The 20824-nt window shown below is 45.8% G+C and overlaps 1 protein-coding gene across 2 annotated transcripts in view; it reads left to right on the top strand.

The window, feature by feature from the left end:
- Positions 1-13083: 13083 nt before the first annotated feature.
- PAPLN (papilin, proteoglycan like sulfated glycoprotein) overlaps positions 13084-20824 on the top strand; it is a 111560-nt gene continuing 103819 nt past the window's right edge. For both annotated transcript variants that reach the window (XM_069731061.1, XM_069731052.1), the window contains exon 1: positions 13084-13319. The gene's annotated coding sequence lies outside the window, so the exon portion shown is untranslated. The remainder of the gene's footprint in view (positions 13320-20824) is intronic.

Here is a 20824-nt window from a genome sequence, read left to right as displayed (position 1 = left end):
CGGAAAAAAGGGTTGTGCTTTTATTGTGGTGATTCAGCTCATGTTATATCAGCATGCTCTAAACGCACAAAAAAGGTTGATAAGCCTGTTGCCATTAGTACTTTACAGTCTAAGTTCATTCTGTCTGTGACTCTGATTTGTTCATTATCATCCATTTCCGTCGATGCCTATGTGGATTCAGGCGCTGCCCTGAGTCTTATGGATTGGTCATTTGCCAATCGCTGTGGGTTTAGTCTGGAGCCTCTGGAAGTCCCTATTCCTTTGAAGGGAATTGACTCTACACCTTTGGCTATGAATAAACCTCAGTACTGGATATAAGTGACCATGCGTATGACTCCCGTTCATCAGGAGGTGATTCGCTTCCTGGTACTGTATAATTTGCATGATGTTCTAGTACTTGGTCTGCCATGGTTACAAACTCATAATCCAGTCCTTGACTGGAAATCAGTGTCTGTGTTAAGCTGGGGTTGTCAGGGGGTTCATGATGATGCACCTCCGATTTCTATCGCTTCATCTACTCCTTCTGAGATTCCTGTGTTTTTGTCTGACTATCGGGATGTTTTTGAGGAGCCTAAGCTCAGTTCGCTTCCTCCTCACAGGGATTGCGATTGTGCTATAAATTTAATTCCGGGCAGTAAATTTCCTAAAGGTCGTTTGTTCAATCTGTCAGTGCCAGAGCATACTGCTATGCGGGATTATGTTAAGGAGTCCTTGGAAAAGGGACATATTCGTCCATCTTTGTCCCCTTTGGGAGCAGGTTTTTTTTTCGTGGCCAAGAAAGATGGTTCCTTGAGGCCTTGTATAGATTATCGTCTTTTGAATAAGATTACCGTAAAATATCAGTATCCTTTGCCATTGTTGACTGATTTGTTTGCTCGCATTAAGGGGGCTAAATGGTTCACTAAGATTGATCTTCGGGGTGCGTATAATCTTATACGAATAAAGCAAGGTGATGAGTGGAAAACCGCATTTAATACGCCTGAGGGCCATTTTGAGTATTTGGTAATGCCTTTTGGACTTTCTAATGCTCCTTCAGTCTTCCAGTCCTTTATGCACGATATTTTCCGTGAATATCTGGATAAATTTATGATTGTGTATTTGGATGATATTTTGGTTTTTTCTGATGACTGGGAGTCTCATGTTCAGCAGGTCAGGAAGGTGTTTCAGGTCCTGCGGGCCAATTCCTTGTTTGTAAAAGGCTCAAAGTGTCTCTTTGGAGTCCAGAAGATTTCTTTCTTGGGGTATATTTTTTCCCCTTCTACTATTGAGATGGATCCCGTCAAGGTTCAGGCTATTTGTGACTGGACGCAGCCTACATCTCTTAAGAGTCTACAGAAGTTCTTGGGCTTTGCTAATTTCTATCGTCGTTTTATAACTAATTTTTCTAGTGTTGTTAAGCCTTTGACGGATTTGACTAAGAAGGGTGCTGATGTTGCTAATTGGTCTCCTGCGGCTGTGGAGGCCTTTCAGGAACTTAAGCGCCGGTTTTCTTCTGCTCCTGTGTTGCGTCAGCCAGATGTTTCGCTCCCTTTTCAGGTTGAGGTTGATGCTTCCGAGATTGGAGCGGGGGCGGTTTTGTCACAGAGAAGCTCCGATGGCTCAGTGATGAAGCCATGCGCGTTTTTTTCTAGAAAGTTTTCGCCGGCTGAGCGGAATTATGATGTTGGTAATCGGGAACTTTTGGCCATGAAGTGGGCATTTGAGGAGTGGCGTCATTGGCTAGAGGGTGCTAGACATCGTGTGGTGGTCTTGACTGATCACAAAAATTTGATTTACCTTGAGTCTGCCAGGCGTCTGAATCCTAGACAGGCTCGTTGGTCACTGTTTTTCTCTCGTTTCAATTTTGTGGTTTCATACCTGCCAGGTTCAAAGAATGTGAAGGCGGATGCTCTTTCTAGGAGTTTTGTGCCTGACTCCCTTGGAAATTCTGAGCCCTCTGGTATCCTTAGGGATGGGGTGATTTTGTCTGCTGTCTCCCCAGACTTGCGACGTGCTTTGCAGGAGTTTCAGGTGGCTAAACCTGATCGTTGTCCGCCTGAGAGACTGTTTGTTCCGGATAATTGGACCAGTAGAGTCATCTCCGAGGTCCATTCTTCTGCGTTGGCAGGTCATCCTGGAATATTTGGTACTAGAGACTTGGTGGCCAGGTCTTTTTGGTGGCCTTCCTTGTCGAGGGATGTGCGTTCTTTTGTGCAGTCTTGTGAGGTTTGTGCTCGGGCTAAGCCTTGCTGTTCTCGGGCCAGTGGATTGTTGTCACCTTTGCCTATCCCGAAGAGGCCTTGGACGCACATTTCCATGGACTTTATTTCGGATCTCCCTGTCTCTCAAAAAATGTCCGTTATCTGGGTTGTGTGTGATCGCTTTTCTAAAATGGTTCATCTGGTACCCTTGCCTAAGTTGCCTTCCTCCTCTGAGTTGGTCCCTCTGTTTTTTCAGAATGTGGTTCGTTTGCATGGGATTCCTGAGAACATCGTTTCTGACAGGGGATCCCAGTTTGTGTCTAGATTTTGGCGGACTTTCTGTGCTAAGATGGGCATTGATTTGTCCTTTTCGTCTGCATTCCATCCTCAGACGAATGGCCAGACTGAACGAACTAATCAGACCTTGGAAACTTATTTAAGGTGTTTTGTTTCTGCTGATCAGGATGACTGGGTTACCTTTTTGCCGCTGGCCGAGTTTGCGCTTAATAATCGGGCTAGTTCTGCTACCTTGGTTTCTCCTTTCTTTTGTAATTCGGGGTTTCATCCTCGTTTTTCCTCTGGTCAGGTGGAACCTTCTGATTGTCCTGGAGTGGACATGGTGGTGGATAGGTTGCATTGGATTTGGAGTCATGTGGTGGACAATTTGAAGTTGTCCCAGGAGAAGGCTCAGCAGTTTGCTAATCGCCGTCGCCGCGTGGGTCCTCGACTTCTTGTTGGTGACTTGGTGTGGTTGTCTTCTCGTTTTGTTCCTATGAAGGTCTCTTCTCCTAAGTTCAAGCCTCGGTTCATCGGTCCCTATAGGATCTTGGAAATTCTTAACCCTGTGTCGTTTCGTTTGGATCTCCCGGCATCGTTTGCTATTCATAATGTGTTTCATCGGTCGTTGTTGCGGAAGTATGAGGTACCTGTTGTTCCTTCTCTTGAGCCTCCTGCTCCAGTGCTGGTGGAGGGAGAATTGGAGTATGTTGTGGAGAAGATCTTGGATTCTCGTGTTTCCAGACGGAAACTCCAGTATTTGGTCAAGTGGAAGGGTTATGGTCAGGAGGATAATTCTTGGGTGGTTGCCTCGGATGTTCATGCTGATGATTTGGTTCGCGCTTTTCATAGGGCTCATCCTGGTCGCCCTGGTGGTTCTCGTGAGGGTTCGGTGACCCCTCCTCAAGGGGGGGGTACTGTTGTGAGTTCTGTTTTTGGGCTCCCTCTGGTGGTTACTGATGGTACTGGGTGACTTGTCTTTCCTGGGTTTCTGGGTTCCACCTGTTCCATCAGCATATGGGAGTTTCCTATTTAACCTGGCTTTGCTGGCATTTCCTCGCCGGTTATCAATGTATCCAGTGTGTCTTGTTACCTCTGCTCCCTGCTCCTAGAACCTTCTGGACAAGCTAAGTTTGGATTTTCCTGTTTTGTGTTTTGCTTTATTAGGTTTTTAGTCCAGCCTGCAGATATGTGATTCTCTGCTGCTGGTTGCTCTAGTGGGCTGAAATTGCTTTTCATGTACCATGAGTTGGCACATGAGTTCAAGCAGAGGCGTAGCTAGAGCTTTTGCCGCCCGGGGCTGATCCCGAGTTTGGCGCCCCCCCCCATCCCCCCCCCCCAGCTCAATACACACAAAGGTTACCAAAAAAGGTTTTCCTGTTTTGTAGAACTTAAACTGGGCCTAATGGTGTCACCCCCACATGCCACACCTGTGACTTAATACCACCACACCATGACCAGGCCACATAGTGACCGAATAATACTACATACAAGGGACAAATACCACCGCACCATTTCCAGACCACATATTACCACCACATAGTGACTGAATACTACAATACTGATCAGTAATAAAAAAAAACCCACAATACTATCACCATAAGTGCCAGTATTCACAGGAGATCTGTACTTAGTATGCAGTGTCTGTGTAGAGGTAATACAGAGATCACTGGTGACATTATACACAGGACCTCTATATAGTATACAGTGTATAGTGTCAGTGTATAGGTAACACTGACTCACCAGTGACGTCTCTAGGTGAAGTCCTTCATCTTTCATCCAGCACAGACCGCCATCATTCCTTCCAGCCAGGACTCGTTTCTGCAGGAAATAACACAGTTATCTCGAGCTCCGCTTGCAGAACACATTACTTAATTTTTCACAACTTCTACATTACACCACATGAAGAAAAAAAGGTGATATAGTGTCACTCTGCACAGTAACAGGACCGCCCCCCCATTTAAAACAGTATACTCAAAAAATAAAATAAATACATCACTGCAGTAATAATATCCCTTAATTATCCCCTATGGTAATAATATTCCCCACCCTGGCCCCGTTTATCTCATTCCTGGCTCCAGCCATATGTTGTCGTATCCTGCCCTCATGAGTATCCATTCTACCCCATATGATCTCCCCATCCTGCCCCACCAGCCTCCATCGTATCCGTCCTGCCCCATGATCCAATCCTGCCCCGTGTCTCCAATCATGCCCCGTATCTACATTCTGCCCATGCCTCAAGTCCTGCCCCCAGTGTGTCCAGCATATTACCCCCATGTTGTCCAGCAATCTGCCCCAGTGTGTCCAGCATATTACCCCCATGTTGTCCAGCAATCTGCCCCAGTGTGTCCAGCATATTACCCCCAGTGTGTCCAGCAATCTGCCCCAGTATGTCCAGCATATTACCCCCAGTGTGTCCAGCAATCTGCCCTCAGTGTGTCCAGCAATCTGCCCCAGTGTCCAGCCTTTCCCCAGTGTGTCCAGCAGTCTGCCCCAGTGTGTCCAGCATATTACCCCCAGTGTCCAGCATTGCCCCAGTGTGTCCAGTATATTACCCCCAGTGTGTCCAGCAATCTGCCCCAGTGTCCAGCATTGCCCCAGTGTGTCCAGAAGTCTGCCCCAGGGTCTCCAGCATTGCCTCAATGTGTCCAGAAATCTGCCCCAGGGTCTCCAGTATTGCCCCAGTGTGTCCAGCAATCTGCCCCAGGGTCTCCAGTATTGCCCCAGTGTGTCCAGCAATCTGCCCCATGGTCTCCTGTATTGCCCCAGTGTGTCCAGCATTCTGCCCCATGGTCTCCAGTATTGCCCCGGTGTGTCCAGCAATCTGCCCCATGGTCTCCAGTATTGCCCCAGTATGTCCAGAAATCTGCCCCATGGTCTCCAGTATTGCCCCAGTGTGTCCAGCAATCTGCCCCAGGGTCTCCAGTATTGCCCCAGTGTGTCCAGCAATCTGCCCCATGGTCTCCTGTATTGCCCCAGTGTGTCCAGCATTCTGCCCCATGGTCTCCAGTATTGCCCCGGTGTGTCCAGCAATCTGCCCCATGGTCTCCAGTATTGCCCCAGTATGTCCAGAAGTCTGCCCCAGGGTCTCCAGCATTGCCTCAATGTGTCCTGAAATCTGCCCCATGGTCTCCAGTATTCAGTGTGTCCAGCATTCTGCCCCATAGTCTCCTGTACTGCCCCAGTGTGTCCAGCATTCTGCCCCATGGTCTCCAGTATTGCCCCAGTGTGTCCAGCAATCTGCCCCATGGTCTCCTGTATTGCCCCAGTGTGTCCAGCATTCTGCCCCATGGTCTCCAGTATTGCCCCGGTGTGTCCAGCAATCTGCCCCATGGTCTCCAGTATTGCCCCAGTATGTCCAGCATTCTGCCCCATGGTCTCCAGTATTGCCCCAGTGTGTCCAGCATTCTGCCCCATGGTCTCCAGTATTGCCCCAGTGTGTCCAGCATTCTGCCCCATGGTCTCCAGTATTGCCCCAGTGTGTCCAGCATTCTGCCCCATGGTCTCCAGTATTGCCCCAGTGTGACCAGCAATCTGCCCCATAGTCTCCTGTATTGCCCCAGTGTGTCCAGCAATCTGCCCCATGGTCTCCTGTATTGCCCCAGTGTGTCCAGCAATCTGCCCCATGGTCTCCTGTATTGCCCCAGTGTGTCCAGCAATCTGCCCCATAGTCTCCTGTATTGCCCCAGTGTGTCCAGCAATCTGCCCCATAGTCTCCTGTATTGCCCCAGTGTGTCCAGCATTCTGCCCCATGGTCTCCAGTACTGCCCCAGTGTGTCCAGCAATCTGCCCCATGGTCTCCAGTATTGCCCCAGTGTGTCCAGCATTGCCCCAGCCCCAGACAGTCAGACATAAAGAAAAAAAAAAAAAAAGTAAAATCCTCACCTCTCCCGTTCCCAGCGCAGGTCCGGTGCAGTCAGCGTCTCTCCGGCTCTGCGACGCTCAGGACAGAGAGGCAGAGCGGCGCGCACAGTAGTGACGTCATCGCGCCCTCTGCTCTGAGACGTCGCAGAGTCAGAGGACGCTGCAGCTGCCGGCGCCGCAGGAACCAGGAGAGGTGAGTATAGAGCGGGGGGCGGGGGCGGGACCCGGGGGTGGGGGGAGCTGGCCCTGGTCGTGGCGGCGGACGGCGCCGCCCGAAGATTTAAAGGGGCGTCTTTTTTTTTTTTTTTTTCATCTTCTTCTCCTGCAGCGCCGGCCGCCCCCAGCATTGTGCCGCCCGGGGCGGACCGCCCCCCCCCGCACCCCTCTTCCTACGCCACTGAGTTCAAGTAATTTCAGGATGGTTTTTTGAAGGGTTTTTCGCTGACCGCGCAGTTCACTTTTGTATCCTCTGCTATCTAGCTTTAACGGGCCTCATTTTGCTGAAACTGTTTTCATACTACGTATGTGCTTTCCTCTCATTTCATCGTCATTATATGTGGGGGGCTGCTATTTGCTGTGGGGTATTTCTCTGGAGGCAAGAGAGGTCTGTGTTTCTTCTGATAGGGGAAGTTAGATCTTCGGCTGGAGCGAGACGTCTAGGATCATCGTAGGCACGTTCCCCGGCTACTTTTATTTGTGTGTTAGGTTCAGGGTCGCGGTCAGCTCAGGTTCCATCGCCCTAGAGCTTGTTTGTATCTGTGCTTGTCCTTTTTGTGATCCCCTGCCATTGGGATCATGACACCTGGCCCCGTTTATCTCATTCCTGGCTCCAGCCATATGTTCTCGCATCCTGCCCTCATGAGTATCCATTCTACCCCATATGATCTCCCCATCCTGCCCCACCAGCCTACATCGTATCCATCCTGCCCCATGATCCAATCCTGCCCCGTGTCTCCAATCATGCCCCGTATCTACATTCTGCCCATGCCTCAAGTCCTGCCCCCAGTGTGTCCAGCATATTACCCCCATGTTGTCCAGCAATCTGCCCCAGTGTGTCCAGCATATTACCCCCATGTTGTCCAGCAATCTGCCCCAGTGTGTCCAGCACTGCCCCCAGTGTCCAGCAATCTGCCCAGTGTCCAGCCTTTCCCCAGTGTGTCCAACAGTCTGCCCCAGTGTGTCCAGCATATTACCCCCAGTGTCCAGCATTGCCCCAGTATGTCCAGCATATTACCCCCAGTGTGTCCAGCAATCTGCCCCAGTGTCCAGCATTGCCCCAGTGTGTCCAGAAGTCTGACCCAGGGTCTCCTGTATTGCCCCAGTGTCCAGCATTCTGCCCCATGGTCTCCAGTATTGCCCCGGTGTGTCCAGCAATCTGCCCCATGGTCTCCTGTATTGCCCCAGTATGTCCAGAAGTCTGCCCCAGGGTCTCCAGCATTGCCTCAATGTGTCCTGAAATCTGCCCCATGGTCTCCAGTATTCAGTGTGTCCAGCAATCTGCCCCATAGTCTCCTGTATTGCCCCAGTGTGTCCAGCATTCTGCCCCATGGTCTCCAGTATTGCCCCAGTGTGTCCAGCATTCTGCCCCATGGTCTCCAATATTGCCCCAGTGTGTCCAGCAATCTGCCCCATGGTCTCCAGTATTGCCCCAGTATGTCCAGAAGTCTGCCCCAGGGTCTCCAGCATTGCCTCAATGTGTCCTGAAATCTGCCCCATGGTCTCCAGTATTCAGTGTGTCCAGCATTCTGCCACATGGTCTCCAGTATTGCCCCAGTGTGTCCAGCATTCTGCCCCATGGTCTCCAGTATTGCCCCAGTGTGTCCAGCAATTTGCCCCATGGTCTCCTGTATTGCCCCAGTGTGTCCAGCAATCTGCCCCATGGTCTCCTGTATTGCCCCAGTGTGTCCAGCATTCTGCCCCATGGTCTCCTGTATTGCCCCAGTGTGTCCAGCATTCTGCCCCATGGTCTCCAGTATTGCCCCAGTGTGTCCAGCAATCTGCCCCATGGTCTCCAGTATTGCCCCAGTATGTCCAGAAGTCTGCCCCAGGGTCTCCAGCATTGCCTCAATGTGTCCTGAAATCTGCCCCATGGTCTCCAGTATTCAGTGTGTCCAGCATTCTGCCCCATGGTCTCCAGTATTGCCCCAGTGTGTCCAGCATTCTGCCCCATGGTCTCCAGTATTGCCCCAGTGTGTCCAGCATTCTGCTCCATGGTCTCCAGTATTGCCCCAGTGTGTCCAGCAATCTGCCCCATGGTCTCCAGTATTGCCCCAGTATGTCCAGAAGTCTGCCCCAGGGTCTCCAGCATTGCCTCAATGTGTCCTGAAATCTGCCCCATGGTCTCCTGTATTGCCCCAGTGTGTCCAGCATTCTGCCCCATGGTCTCCAGTATTGCCCCAGTGTGTCCAGAATTCTGCCCCATGGTCTCCAGTATTGCCCCAGTGTGTCCAGCAATCTGCCCCATAGTCTCCTGTATTGCCCCAGTGTGTCCAGCAATCTGCCCCATAGTCTCCTGTATTGCCCCAGTGTGTCCAGCAATCTGCCCCATGGTCTCCTGTATTGCCCCAGTGTGTCCAGCATTCTGCCCCATGGTCTCCAGTATTGCCCCAGTGTGTCCAGCATTCTGCCCCATGGTCTCCAGTATTGCCCCAGTGTGTCCAGCAATCTGCCCCATGGTCTCCAGTATTGCCCCATTGTGTCCAGCAATCTGCCCCATGCTCTCCAGTATTGCCCCAGTGTGTCCAGCATTGCCCCCAGACAGTCAGACATAAAGAAAAAAAAAAAGTAAAATCCTCACCTCTCCCGTTCCTAGCGCAGGTCCGGTGCGGTGCAGCCAGTCAGCGTCTCTCCGGCTCTGCGATGCTCAGGACAGAGAGGCTGAGCGGCGCGCACAGTAGTGACGTCATCGCGCCCTCTGCTCTGAGACGTCGCAGAGTCAGAGGACGCTGAAGCCGCAGGAACCAGGAGAGGTGAGTATTAGAGCGGGGGGCGGGGGTGGGGGGAGCTGGCCCTGGTCGTGGCGGCGGACGGCGCCGCCCGAAGATTTAAAGGGGCGTCTTTTTTTTTTTTTTTTCTTCTCCTGCAGCGCCGGCCGCCCCCCGCATTGTGCCGCCCGGGGCGGACCGCCCCCCCCCGCATCCCCCTTCCTACGCCACTGCACAGGGCTGAATTTTATATAACAGATCATGCCGTAATGAATGTTTGGCCCGATGATAGTCTTTTTTGATTATACATCTGCTATATCCCTGTGCCAAAAAACGCATTTTTAGTTCCTCCTTCCGTTTCTCAAAATCACTATCGGTTGAGCAGATACGACGCAAGCAGAGGAACTGGCCAACAGATATGGATTTAATCAAACTATGGGGATGACAAGAGGAGGTGTGCAGCACTGTAATCGTTGGTGTTGTCTTCCTGAAAATGTCCGTCTGGACATTCCCAGCTAAATCCTTTCTGATGGCAACATCCAGAAAGTCAACCTTCTCAGCATCACACGTAAAGGTGAGATGAATGTTGAGGTCGTTGTTGTTTAGATTGAGGATGAGCTCTTGAAGGTCGACGGCTGTGCCCTGCCAGACAAACAAGATATCATCGATGTACCGCGTCCAAAAGGGACGCGGGCCATCGGTGTCTGGTTGACAGAAAGCGATCCCTCTCCCACAGCCCCAGGAACAGATTAGCATAGGACGATGCAAAGGCCACACCCACAGCTGTCCCCTGTAGCTGTAGGTAGAAGGACCTCTTGAAAACAAAAAATAAATAAAACAAAAAATTTTGTGTGAGGGTGAACTCCAGTAGGTCCAGCAGAAGCTCCCTCAATCCATGGGACAATGGAAATGTCTCCAAGAAATACCGTACAACGGCAATGCCGTCTTTATGTTTTATATTAGTGTAGAGGGATTCCACATCTGCCGAAACTAGTAGAGAATCTCCCTCCAGATACAGTCTGTCGACCTTGCGCAGCAGCTCAACAGTGTCTTTGAGGTAGGAAGGAAGATTAGCTACCTTAATTGGAGTAAGGATTTAGGATTTACAGCTGTTTAAAATTGTAGCTGCCTTATTTTCAAGGGACCAAAAGAAATTGAACAATTATCTTAAAAGCTCTTTATTGGGCTGCACAGGCTTTTCCTTCATTAATCCATCGTCTATTAAGGAGGTTAAAGGTCTAGAGCTGATTCTAGGTATGGCATTTGCATTTGGAAGCTCTTGCTGTGAACCCACAACAAGCAATTAAAGGACCTCTCAATGGAAGAGAAACAGACCAAAAAAAACAGAAATGTTAGGAGTGGCAAAAATCAACAGTTTGGTCAATTCTGCAAAAAAAAAAAAAACATTCTGGTGAGCTTTGGAACTCCAAAAGCCCTGGATGTCCATCTAAGACAATAGTGGTGGATGATCGCAGAATCCTTTCCTTGGTGAAGAAAAACCCCTTCACAACATCCACCCAAATGAAGAACACTCTCCAGGAAGTAGGTGTTTCAGTATCTAAGGCCACCATAAAGAGAAAACTTCATGAGAGCAAATACAGAGGGTTGACCACAAGATACAAACCATTAATCAGCCGAATAATAGAATTGTAGAAAGGCCAGATTAGACTTCTAAAGAAACCCCCTAGTTCTGTAATAGAAAAACTCAGATCAACCTGTACCAGAATGATGGGAACAAGAAAGCCTGCAGAAGGCTTGTAACTAGGGTTGAGCGAAACGGGTCAGCCATTTTCAGAAGTCGCCGACTTTTGGCAAAGTCGGGTTTCATGAAACCCGACCCCTGTGTGGGGTCGACCATGAAGTCGGCGATCTTCTGAATCTGGTATCGGAATTCCGATCCCAAGTGTTTGCAATATCGGAAATCGGTATCGGAATCCATATTTAAGTGTAAAATAAAGAATTAAAATAAAAAATATCGCTATACTCACCCTCTGACGCGCCCTGGTACTAACCGGCAGCCTTCCTTCCTAAGAATCAGCGCTTGCAGGACCTTGCGGTGACGTCGCGGCTTGTGATTGGTCGCGCGAGCTGTCACATGGGCGGTCGCGCGACCAATCACAAGCCGCGACGTCACCGCAAGGTCCTGCAAGCGCTGATTCGAAGGAAGGAAGGTTCCCGGTTAGTACCAGGGCGTGTCCGAGGGTGAGCATAGCAATATTTTTTATTTTAATTCTTTATTTTACACTTAAATATGGATCGCAGGGCCTGAAGGAGAGTTTCCTCTCCTTCAGACCCTGGGAACCATTGGAAACCCAATGCACTGCATTGGGTTTCGAGTTTCGGCCGACCCCGACCCCGACTTTTTTATAGGATCGGCCGATTTCACTCGACCCGACTTTTGAAAAAGTTGGGTTTCGTGAAACCCGACCCGATCCTATAAAAGTAAAAGTCGCTCAACCCTACTTGTAACGACTCATGATCCAAAGCACAGCACATCTTCTGTAACACATGGTGGAGGCAGTGTGATGGCATGGGCATTGATGGCTTCCAATGGCACTTGGTCATTAGTGTTTATTCATGATGTGACTGAAGAGCCGGATGAATTTTGAAGTGTACAGGGAGATACTTTCTGCTCAGTTTCAATCAAATGCAGCAAGGTTAAATGGACTTCGCTTCACAGTACAGATGGGCAATGACTCCAAACATACTGCGAAAGCAACACAGCAGTTTTTTTTATTCAAAAAAGTGTAATATTCTACAATGGCCGAGTCAATCACCAGCTCTCAACCCCATCGATCAGCATTCAACGTGCTTAGGACACAACTTAGGCACTATGTGCAGGCGGCATTGCATATAATCTGTAGATAGCAGAGACCTGTAGGAACTCTTTAATGGCAGATAGTGTTCAGCCCCTTGCTTTGAGCAAGAGGGATATGTAGCTTAGCCAGTTAGGACAGAGTGAAGTTCTAGCTCAGCAGAATTTGATTAGATGCACCTGCCTAGCTGGTTACTAGAACCAGAACCTGGTTTACTAGGTGTGTCAATTTGCTGGATGAAGCAGAGTTGTGAGTGACCTACCAAAATATGAGATTTAGCTGAGAGCGAGATGTGCTAGGATCTCTCTCTGTTTGGAAACTGCATTGGTCAGGTAGGAAAGCTGAGCAGCCTGTGTGTTGGAGCTGCAGAGAAAGATGTGGAAGCTGCAGCTGGGCATTCATATTTAATTTGTGTGCAGTCCATTTTTAAAATTGCAATGAGTAGGAGAAGCTATGCAACTTTTTTTGCATATGGGAAAATAACTAAACAACGATGACAATGTGATCCAAAACACTTCTGAAATTCAGTCTATATTTTCATGCGCAAGAGAAACAAAGGATGTCTGAATAAGGCCCTAAAGTATTAGTAGAAATCCGTATTTAGCTTGCATATTATGGCAGAGCATTTGGAGATGGGCTCTTTTTTTTTTTATTGCAAGGACTTTTGTCGGCTGATTACTACGATGTTTGATTGCAGCAATGATTGGCAAAATTCTGATTATCATTCCATAGACTTTACAAATAAACATGAAGATCCTGGCCAAAATAATGCATTGTGAAAGTGACCCTAATTTGTCTTTGTTTTTGTTAGGAGTGTTCCTCAGTCAGATACTTCCTCATTCTCCCGAGAGCTCTGCACAGTATAGAGCTGCCTTCAGTCCCATCTGTCTAATGTTTCACTCTGATTTCTTTTTCACCCTGGGCTACAATAAACCAGTGCAGTGAGTCCCACCCAGAAAGGATCTTTGTGAGCTGCTGGGAAAGGCAAAAGAAAAAAAAGCTTGGGGGGGGGGGGTGAAAACACCTTTTTCTGCAAAGTGGAATCCACTCTCCCACAAAGCACCGAGTGAGTTGGCTGCCTGCCTTATGTTCTATGCAGTTGGTTCTCACTAGGAAATAAGAAACACCGCAGATCTCTGGTCTGAGACCTAAGCAAACATCTTATTACTGGTGGACGCTTGGATTTTATTAGGAAGTTTAGGATCCAAGAAAACGGCACAGCTGCCTTTTTAGAACTCGGACCCCCAGGCAGGCCCAAGGTAAGACGCTTACTAGTGAATACCAATATCAGAAAGTTACCTGGATGCCAGACTTGGTAACGAAAACTCAGAGAAATGCCTATGTTGTGTAGGCAAATACACCGACACGGGGATGCATATAAAATATTGTGGTTTATCAACTTTTTTGCTTATATTAGACAAATGATTTATCAGAATGTTGCATAGAATGATATATTTCAGGGGGATGTGTATTTTAGTGCATTCTCACAGAGGTGCAATGTGGACTCCTAGGCTTTGAAGGCTGCATTATAGATCTCTACAATGTGGATCCATACCGCAGCCATGTAAGCAAGTAAGCGACACCTTACTAGCAGACTGATTCTCATAAAGAATACCATGGGTGACTGTACGGCAGGTGGTGGCTATACTTTGCCATATAAACATCAGCCTACAGCTCTGGCAAAAATTAACAGACCACTGCAACATTTTCAGTTTGTCTGATTTTTCTCTTTATAGGTATATTTTTGAGTAAAATGTAAATTGTTCTTTTATTCTATAAACTACGGACAACATGTCTCCAAAGTTCCAAGCAATAAATTTTGTATTTATTTTCTGAAAAGAAGAAATGGTCAAAATAACAAAAAATGCATCGCTTGCAGACCTCAAATAATGCAAAAAAACAAGTTCATAATCATTTAGAAACAATACTAATTAGTGATGAGCGAATATACTCGTTACTCAAGATTTTCCGAGCATGCTCGGAGGTCCTCCGAGTATTTTTTAGTGCTCGGAGATTTAGTTTTCAGCACCTCAGCTGAATGATTTACATCTCTTAGCCAGCTTGATTACATGTGAGGATTCCCTAGCAACCAGGCAACCCCCACATGTACTTATGCTGGCTAACAGATGTAAATCATTCAGCTGCGGCGATGAAAACTAAATCTCCGAGCACTAAAAAATACTCGGGAGGTCACCCGAGTATATTTGCTCATCACTAATACTAATGTTTTAACTCAAGAAGAGTTCAGAAATCAATATTTTGTGGAATAACCATGATTTTTAATCACACCTTTCATGGGTCTCGGCATGCCTTGCATCAGTCTTTCACACTGCGTTTGGGTGACCTTATGCCACTCCTGATACTAAAATTTTAGCAGTTCTTCTTTGTTTGATGGCTTGTGACTATCCATCATCCTCTTGATTACATTCCAGAGGTTTTCAATGGGGTTCAGGTCTGGAGATTGAGCTGGCTATGGCAGGGATTTGATGTGGTGGTCCTTCACCCACCTCTTGATTGACCTAGCTGTGTCGCATGGCGCATTGTCCTGCTGGAAAAAACAGTCCTCAGAGTTGGGGAACATTGCCTAAACAGAAGGAATCAACCGTTTTTCCAGGATAACCTTGTTTGCGGCTTGATTCATATGTCCTTCATAAAAGAACAACCTGCCCAATTCCAGCCTTGCTGAAGCATCCCCAAATCATCATTGATCCCCAACCTATTTCACAGTGGGTGCAAGACACTGTGGCTTTTACACCTCTCCAGGTCTCCGCCTAACCATTAGACGACCAGGTGTTGGCAAAAACTGAAAATTAGACTCATCAGAGAAGATTTCATTACTCCAGTCCTTTATGGTCCAATCCTTATAGTCTTTGGCAAACTTCAGCCTGGCTCTCCTTTGCTTCTCATTGATGAAAGGCTTTTTTCTAGCTTTACATGACTTCAGTCCTGCCTCTAGGAGCCTGTTATGAACTGTTCTTGCCATTCACTTCACCCCAGCTGCCATTTGCCATTCCTTTTGTAGGTCACTTGATGTCATCCTGTGGTTGCGGAGTCAAATTTGAATAAGATGACGATCATCCCGGTCAGTGGAGAGTCGTTTTCGCCCTCTGCCGATCTGTAGCTTTGTTGTCCCCAATGTCTGCTGCTTGTTGTAATGGACTGCTGTCTTAGAAATTTTAAGGATGGAGGCAACGTGACGCTCACTGTGTCCCTCTGCTAGTAAAGCTAAAATTGAGCCCTTCTTTTCCTCACTCAAGACTTTTCAACTCCTTTGGCATGGTTAAAAGTTTTTTTTTTTTTTCATTCCTATTACTTTTGGGCTATTACTAGCACTTGTTTTGCCATCCAGCTTGTCCTATTGCAAGAGGATTGTGAACACCACAGCAGTGTTTTTTATACTTTCCTTCATTAAATAAGATTTGGTTCAGGTGATCACCTAATCAGAAGCACAGTAAGTAGAATGAGGTGTACTCTGGTTGGAATTCAACAGACACTGGAATGGCTGTCAGACATGTAGAGAAGCTGATTTTTATAAAACTGTGCAGTGGTCTCTTAATTTTTGCCAGAGCTGTATGTTCTAGAAATGGGTTGAACAGAGAGGTTAGCCGGATGCCCCTATAGCAAATACCCTCTATCCAAAATATCCCTGGTTGCAAGTGGCGCAATGGAGAAGGGATACTGAAGTATAGCAGAACATTGCTGATAAAGCGGCTCCATCATAACGTTACAGCGGACCTGAGATGGAGTGAACTTTTAAGAAAACAAATCGTATTCACTTGGAAACTCAAAGACGTTGTAGTCCTTTCTGATCCCTCATGAGTACACAGAATTAAAGAACAGGGCATTTATAAGGGAAATGTGTTTTTCTTTTATTTTTTTGTCTTTGCTGACCATTTGATAATTATATTTGTTCTACATAAAGCGGCCGTACATATATTTCCATGATTGCTTTCCGTACAATCAGAATTCTTCTAATTTCTGGCAATGTATTGGCTACATTAAGGTACTTAGCCACTTTAAATATGAGGGCACATGTATTAACATTGCCAAAAAAAAGCCACAAAACTCCAGTTTGTGTAGTTCTACAGAAATGAAGGGTTATGGAACGAAGTTGTTCTTAGGTTAGGGTCACAAAAGTGTATATTCTGTCATCCAAGCAAATTACATTCTGATCAGAGTGTAATCATAGTGTGTTCCGATTCTCTCGGATGTGGAGAAGATGGAGAAAAAACATGTCTCCATCTTCTCCATTTTATTGGTATGTGGAAACTGGACTGCACTCAGATGTCGTCCGAGTGCATTCATGTGCAGGAGCCTTTAGGGTGAGCCCGCAAAGTCAGGATTAGCTCAGGTTTTTAATGTAGGTGTTGTAGGTAAGACAAAACAACAACAACAACAAAAGAGGCACTGCAGCATCTGTGCATGTGTCCCTAAGGACAAACAAGTTTTTCCTGGTCCAAGTATGTACTGCGTCGATTCCTGGACTAATCTCCTAATGTGAACTCGACAGACTCATGGGCGTATATGAGGCTATTTAGTTTGTATCAGGAGTAGAGTTGAGTGAATATGTTCGAAATCGGTCACCGAATTTGAATTTGCCATATTGTTACCCTATTCGTGCCAACTTTATGTTTGATGATTGGTTCCGAACATATTCATTAATTTCTACTCCAATGACGTTGGCTGTGTGGCTTCATAGTATGTGCTCATTCAGATGTCTCTAGGGTTTTTTTTTAAATGCGCAAAAAAAACAGTATTAGTTTAATCAGATTTTTATCTCCGTTTTTCTTGGATGAGAAAACAAAGTTTCTGTAACTTCTTTCTCACATTCCATGAAAAACCAACAGCACACGGATGGCATCCAAGTGCTGCCCAATTTTTCCATGAACCCATAAATTTACTTTGCTAATCTTTATCCAATGTATTAAACCTGTTTACGGGATGTTATGCAAAAAAAAAAAATCAGACGTGAAAATCCTCATGGAATATACTGGGTACTATCTCTATCTGTGAAAAACGCAGATGTGTCAGAAAAAAAAAATAGCAATTTGAAGGAGTCCTTAGATACAAAAAGTTTCTGGACTTTTTCAAGTAGATTATAAATCAGAGCTGCGCTCACCTGACCTGTTTCTCCGGCACATGCGAGTTCTAATTGCTAGAATTATGTGAATTGTTGGTTACAGGATTATCATGTTAAAAGGATTAGACTTCATGCATGGCAGAGTTGTGTGTGGTGGGGGGATTGGGGGCATGTGTCACGGAGCTATTCCCCCCCATACAATGCCCCCATATAATGCCTGTATGGGACAAGACCTCCATACATGCTGTTTAAAGGGAACCTGTCAGCAGGATTGTGCACAGTAACCCACAGACACTGTCAGGTCGGTGCCTGGGATCAGTGACCTGTCATAAGCCCACACAGATGAATACCTAATCAGAGCACCACAAGTAGACCCCCCCACAGGCCGCCCCGGAGCACGAGCATGTCATTAACTCAAAGCTGAAAATAAAGATTAAACAACAACCACAAGACGGATTTCATCACCCAGGTACCATTGTAATCAGTATAACGGCGCCGACCTGACACTGTCTGTAGGTTACTGTGCACACTCCTGCTGACAGGTTCCTTTCCACAGCAAGATTGCTGAGTGAGAACGCAGTCTGAATGTACTATGGATTACAGTATCAGCTTTGTGGATGAGATTTTTACTAAATTTTATCTACGTGACACAGAAAAAAAAACTTCCGGAAATTGACCAGCCCTGAGATGTTGAAATTCACAGCACGTGAATTTATGCTGCAGAATTTATTGCACATTTGACCCTTTGCATTTGCCCTACACGTCACCCTTTTGCAATGCACAGCATGTCTGCAACAAAATTAGTTGCTTTAGTTGCATAAATTCCGCAGCACATTTTTCCCATGGGAATGTGCCCTACAGATAAAATGTATGAGTACACAATGCAATATATGTAGTATGTCGTGTGTCCTGTAGGGGGCAGTATAACATGACACGTTGGGGATATGTATTCTCACAGTGGGCACAATCAACAGGGGCTGGATTTATTGATTAATTCAGCAGAAATTCATTGTGCATAACATAGCTGCTGTGGTTTTAGATTTACCGTATTTTGATTTTTGTAGATGTTTTTGGCTAGTGTCTGTCTGTATTGTTTATTTTATAGTTACTTGTTTAAGAACTCTGGTCGTACTGAGATATTTTAAGTGGAAAAATGGAAATACCCCTTGGGAGGATGGGGTTGAAGTTGAACCCATTTGCTGAGAGAAGGCGGTAGTCAGCCACTCTAGTACAATAAAGGCTCCATTGAATGTTATGGGAGTTTTAGCAGCACGTTGGCTCAGTGACTAGCACTGTACTGTGGCTCAGTAGCTTTGCAGCGCTGGGGTCATGGGTTGAAATCCCACCATGGACAAAATCTGCAAGGATTTTGTATGTTCTCCCTGTGTTTCTGTAGGTTTCCTCCGGGTACTCCGGTTTCCTCCCACACTCCAAAGATATTGCTGTCCCTGTTGACAATGTCTTTAAAGCGCTGGGGAATATGAAGGCGATTGTGTAATAAAATGGAGACCTGTCTTATTTTGCTCCAACTTGCCCCAATTCAAGTGAATGGGACCACAAAAGAAATGGACCAAACAGGGATGCATGTGTGTGTCGTTTGGTCTTCAGTGACCGTTTGCTAGGAGAAACTTGGCAAACAACCATCTTTTTCTTTTTTTTTCCTATTTGCTTTTAAGAAAAGCTACTTAACACACGGACCAAACATGGATGAAAATCTGATCCAGCAGGCTGATTGAAACAAGAAGAAAAAAATCAAGTTCCCCTTGACTAATTGATCTCTCTCTGCACAGAGGAGAACTGTCAGCCATCAGGAACAACAGAGGGAGAATTCGGGCAGCACGAATAACTGGTTCCCCTTTAAAATGTAAGGCTAAATTCACATACAGCACCAATGTCTGCAAATAAAAATATATTCCATTCATTTGATGGTTTTTGCGCAATATGAGGGAGGATTTCTGCATACTCCATGCAGTTGATTAGGAAAGTCATACATATGTCTGCATCAGATGTTCCATTAGTCTACATTCCCATGATGAGTTTTTGGTGAGGTTACTTAATAGGTGCAGAAATGCCGCAGAAAATCTACAGCACCAAAAAGCTCATTTTGTCAATGTATATAATTTTGTCCTTTCGCTCTTTTTAAAGAATGTAGTTGGGAAGATTAAAATGGATATATCTTTATGTAATTGACCCAAGTCTTTAAGTTTAGTTTTTTTCTTGTTATTCACACCAGTGCGATAAGAGAGAAAGAATAGCAGGAAATTGCGTTATTGTTGGAGAATACAAGCGCTTTCAACACTTTTGTGACTTTCAATAGGTGTTGACATGTTAAAAGGCTCCAAATGTTCTCCTGTGGTCAGAAATTCTTGTTTAAAAGGATACATTTCATTTAATCCAACATTTACCAAAACTGACAAGTCCTATATGTGGAAACAAACTGACAGAACACTGGGAATAAGTATTTACCATATGATATTGGAGCAAGGGGTCGATAAATGCCGTTCGTTGTTACTCCGAGTGCTTGCAGTTGTCTCCGTTGTTTCAGGCCGTGTCCCAATTTGTATTTTTGGACAGATGTTAGAATGGAGAATTACGTGTTTGTCCTCGGGGCGGTTTTGTCTTGTGCTCATATATGGCCGCAGTATTTGTCTTTAGTTTTAGAAGCCACAAAATACTATTAAACTTTTGAGAAAATAATTGGTTAAGTACATTAGCTCCTAAAGGAAATTAAAAATGTGAGAACTGTAATTTCTGCCAATACCACCTGACCGGCTATTCTTTAAAAATTGGGCATATTCAACATAGGGTCAAGGACTTAATAACATGTAAAACTAAAAACGTGGTATATATATTTTTTGTCCACTTTTATATAGTTAAAAACCATAAGACCAATGTTCAAAAGATTTCAAGAGCATTTTGACTCAGGAGGTACACGGCTCTAACCCCCAATGCCTGCATTTTGCCGGCATAGAAATGGTTAAATTTCCAAAAAATGGGGGTGACCATAATAAAATCTTCCTATGGCAAGAAGCCAAATGGATAATAAGAACGAACGCACAGGGCCCTTTGGATCTTAATTAACGATTAGATTTCTCGTGCTTTCTATAACATTTAATCAGAATCTAACAAATAAGTCTATGCCTTGAAATAACGTGTTATATATTACGTTGTGTATTTCAAGTCCTCAACGAAAGTAGATATAGTGGTTGTTGTTTTTATTTGTGATTTATGCATGTTTTAAATGCTTTTAATTTATGTAAGTGAAGTCATGTGATGACGGCTTAAAAAGGAAATGACATACCATCGGTTATACTAGGACCCATTGAAGCGTGATAAGCGCGAAACTGCCGTAGTCCTTCTCCTGTACCAGCTTGTTCTGCAGTCGTCCTGCCCCTTGTAACCATGTCCATGTTACGGTGTATGAAATAAAGGACAAAGTTTTTTACTACACGGAGGATTGTGCTGTGCGTTGTTTCTTCTCTTTTTTTGAATTATTGCAAACCTGACTATGAGTTTGTTACAAATTGTAACTTATTTACGGTAATTGTATTGTATTCTGTATCCGATCATTTTACTAAGCAGCTAATTCCCCATTGGAATTACCATAAAAAAACCTCATCATAATCTTGGAAAAGTAAATATTTATATATTAAGAAAACAAGCACAGACTCATGTTTGTGCAAG

The sequence above is a fragment of the Ranitomeya imitator genome, chromosome 1 (genome assembly GCF_032444005.1).
Source record: "Ranitomeya imitator isolate aRanImi1 chromosome 1, aRanImi1.pri, whole genome shotgun sequence".
NCBI classification, from domain to species: domain Eukaryota; kingdom Metazoa; phylum Chordata; class Amphibia; order Anura; family Dendrobatidae; genus Ranitomeya; species Ranitomeya imitator.
Note: the sequence above shows the minus strand (reverse complement) of the source record. Positions and strands in the feature narration are given on the sequence as shown.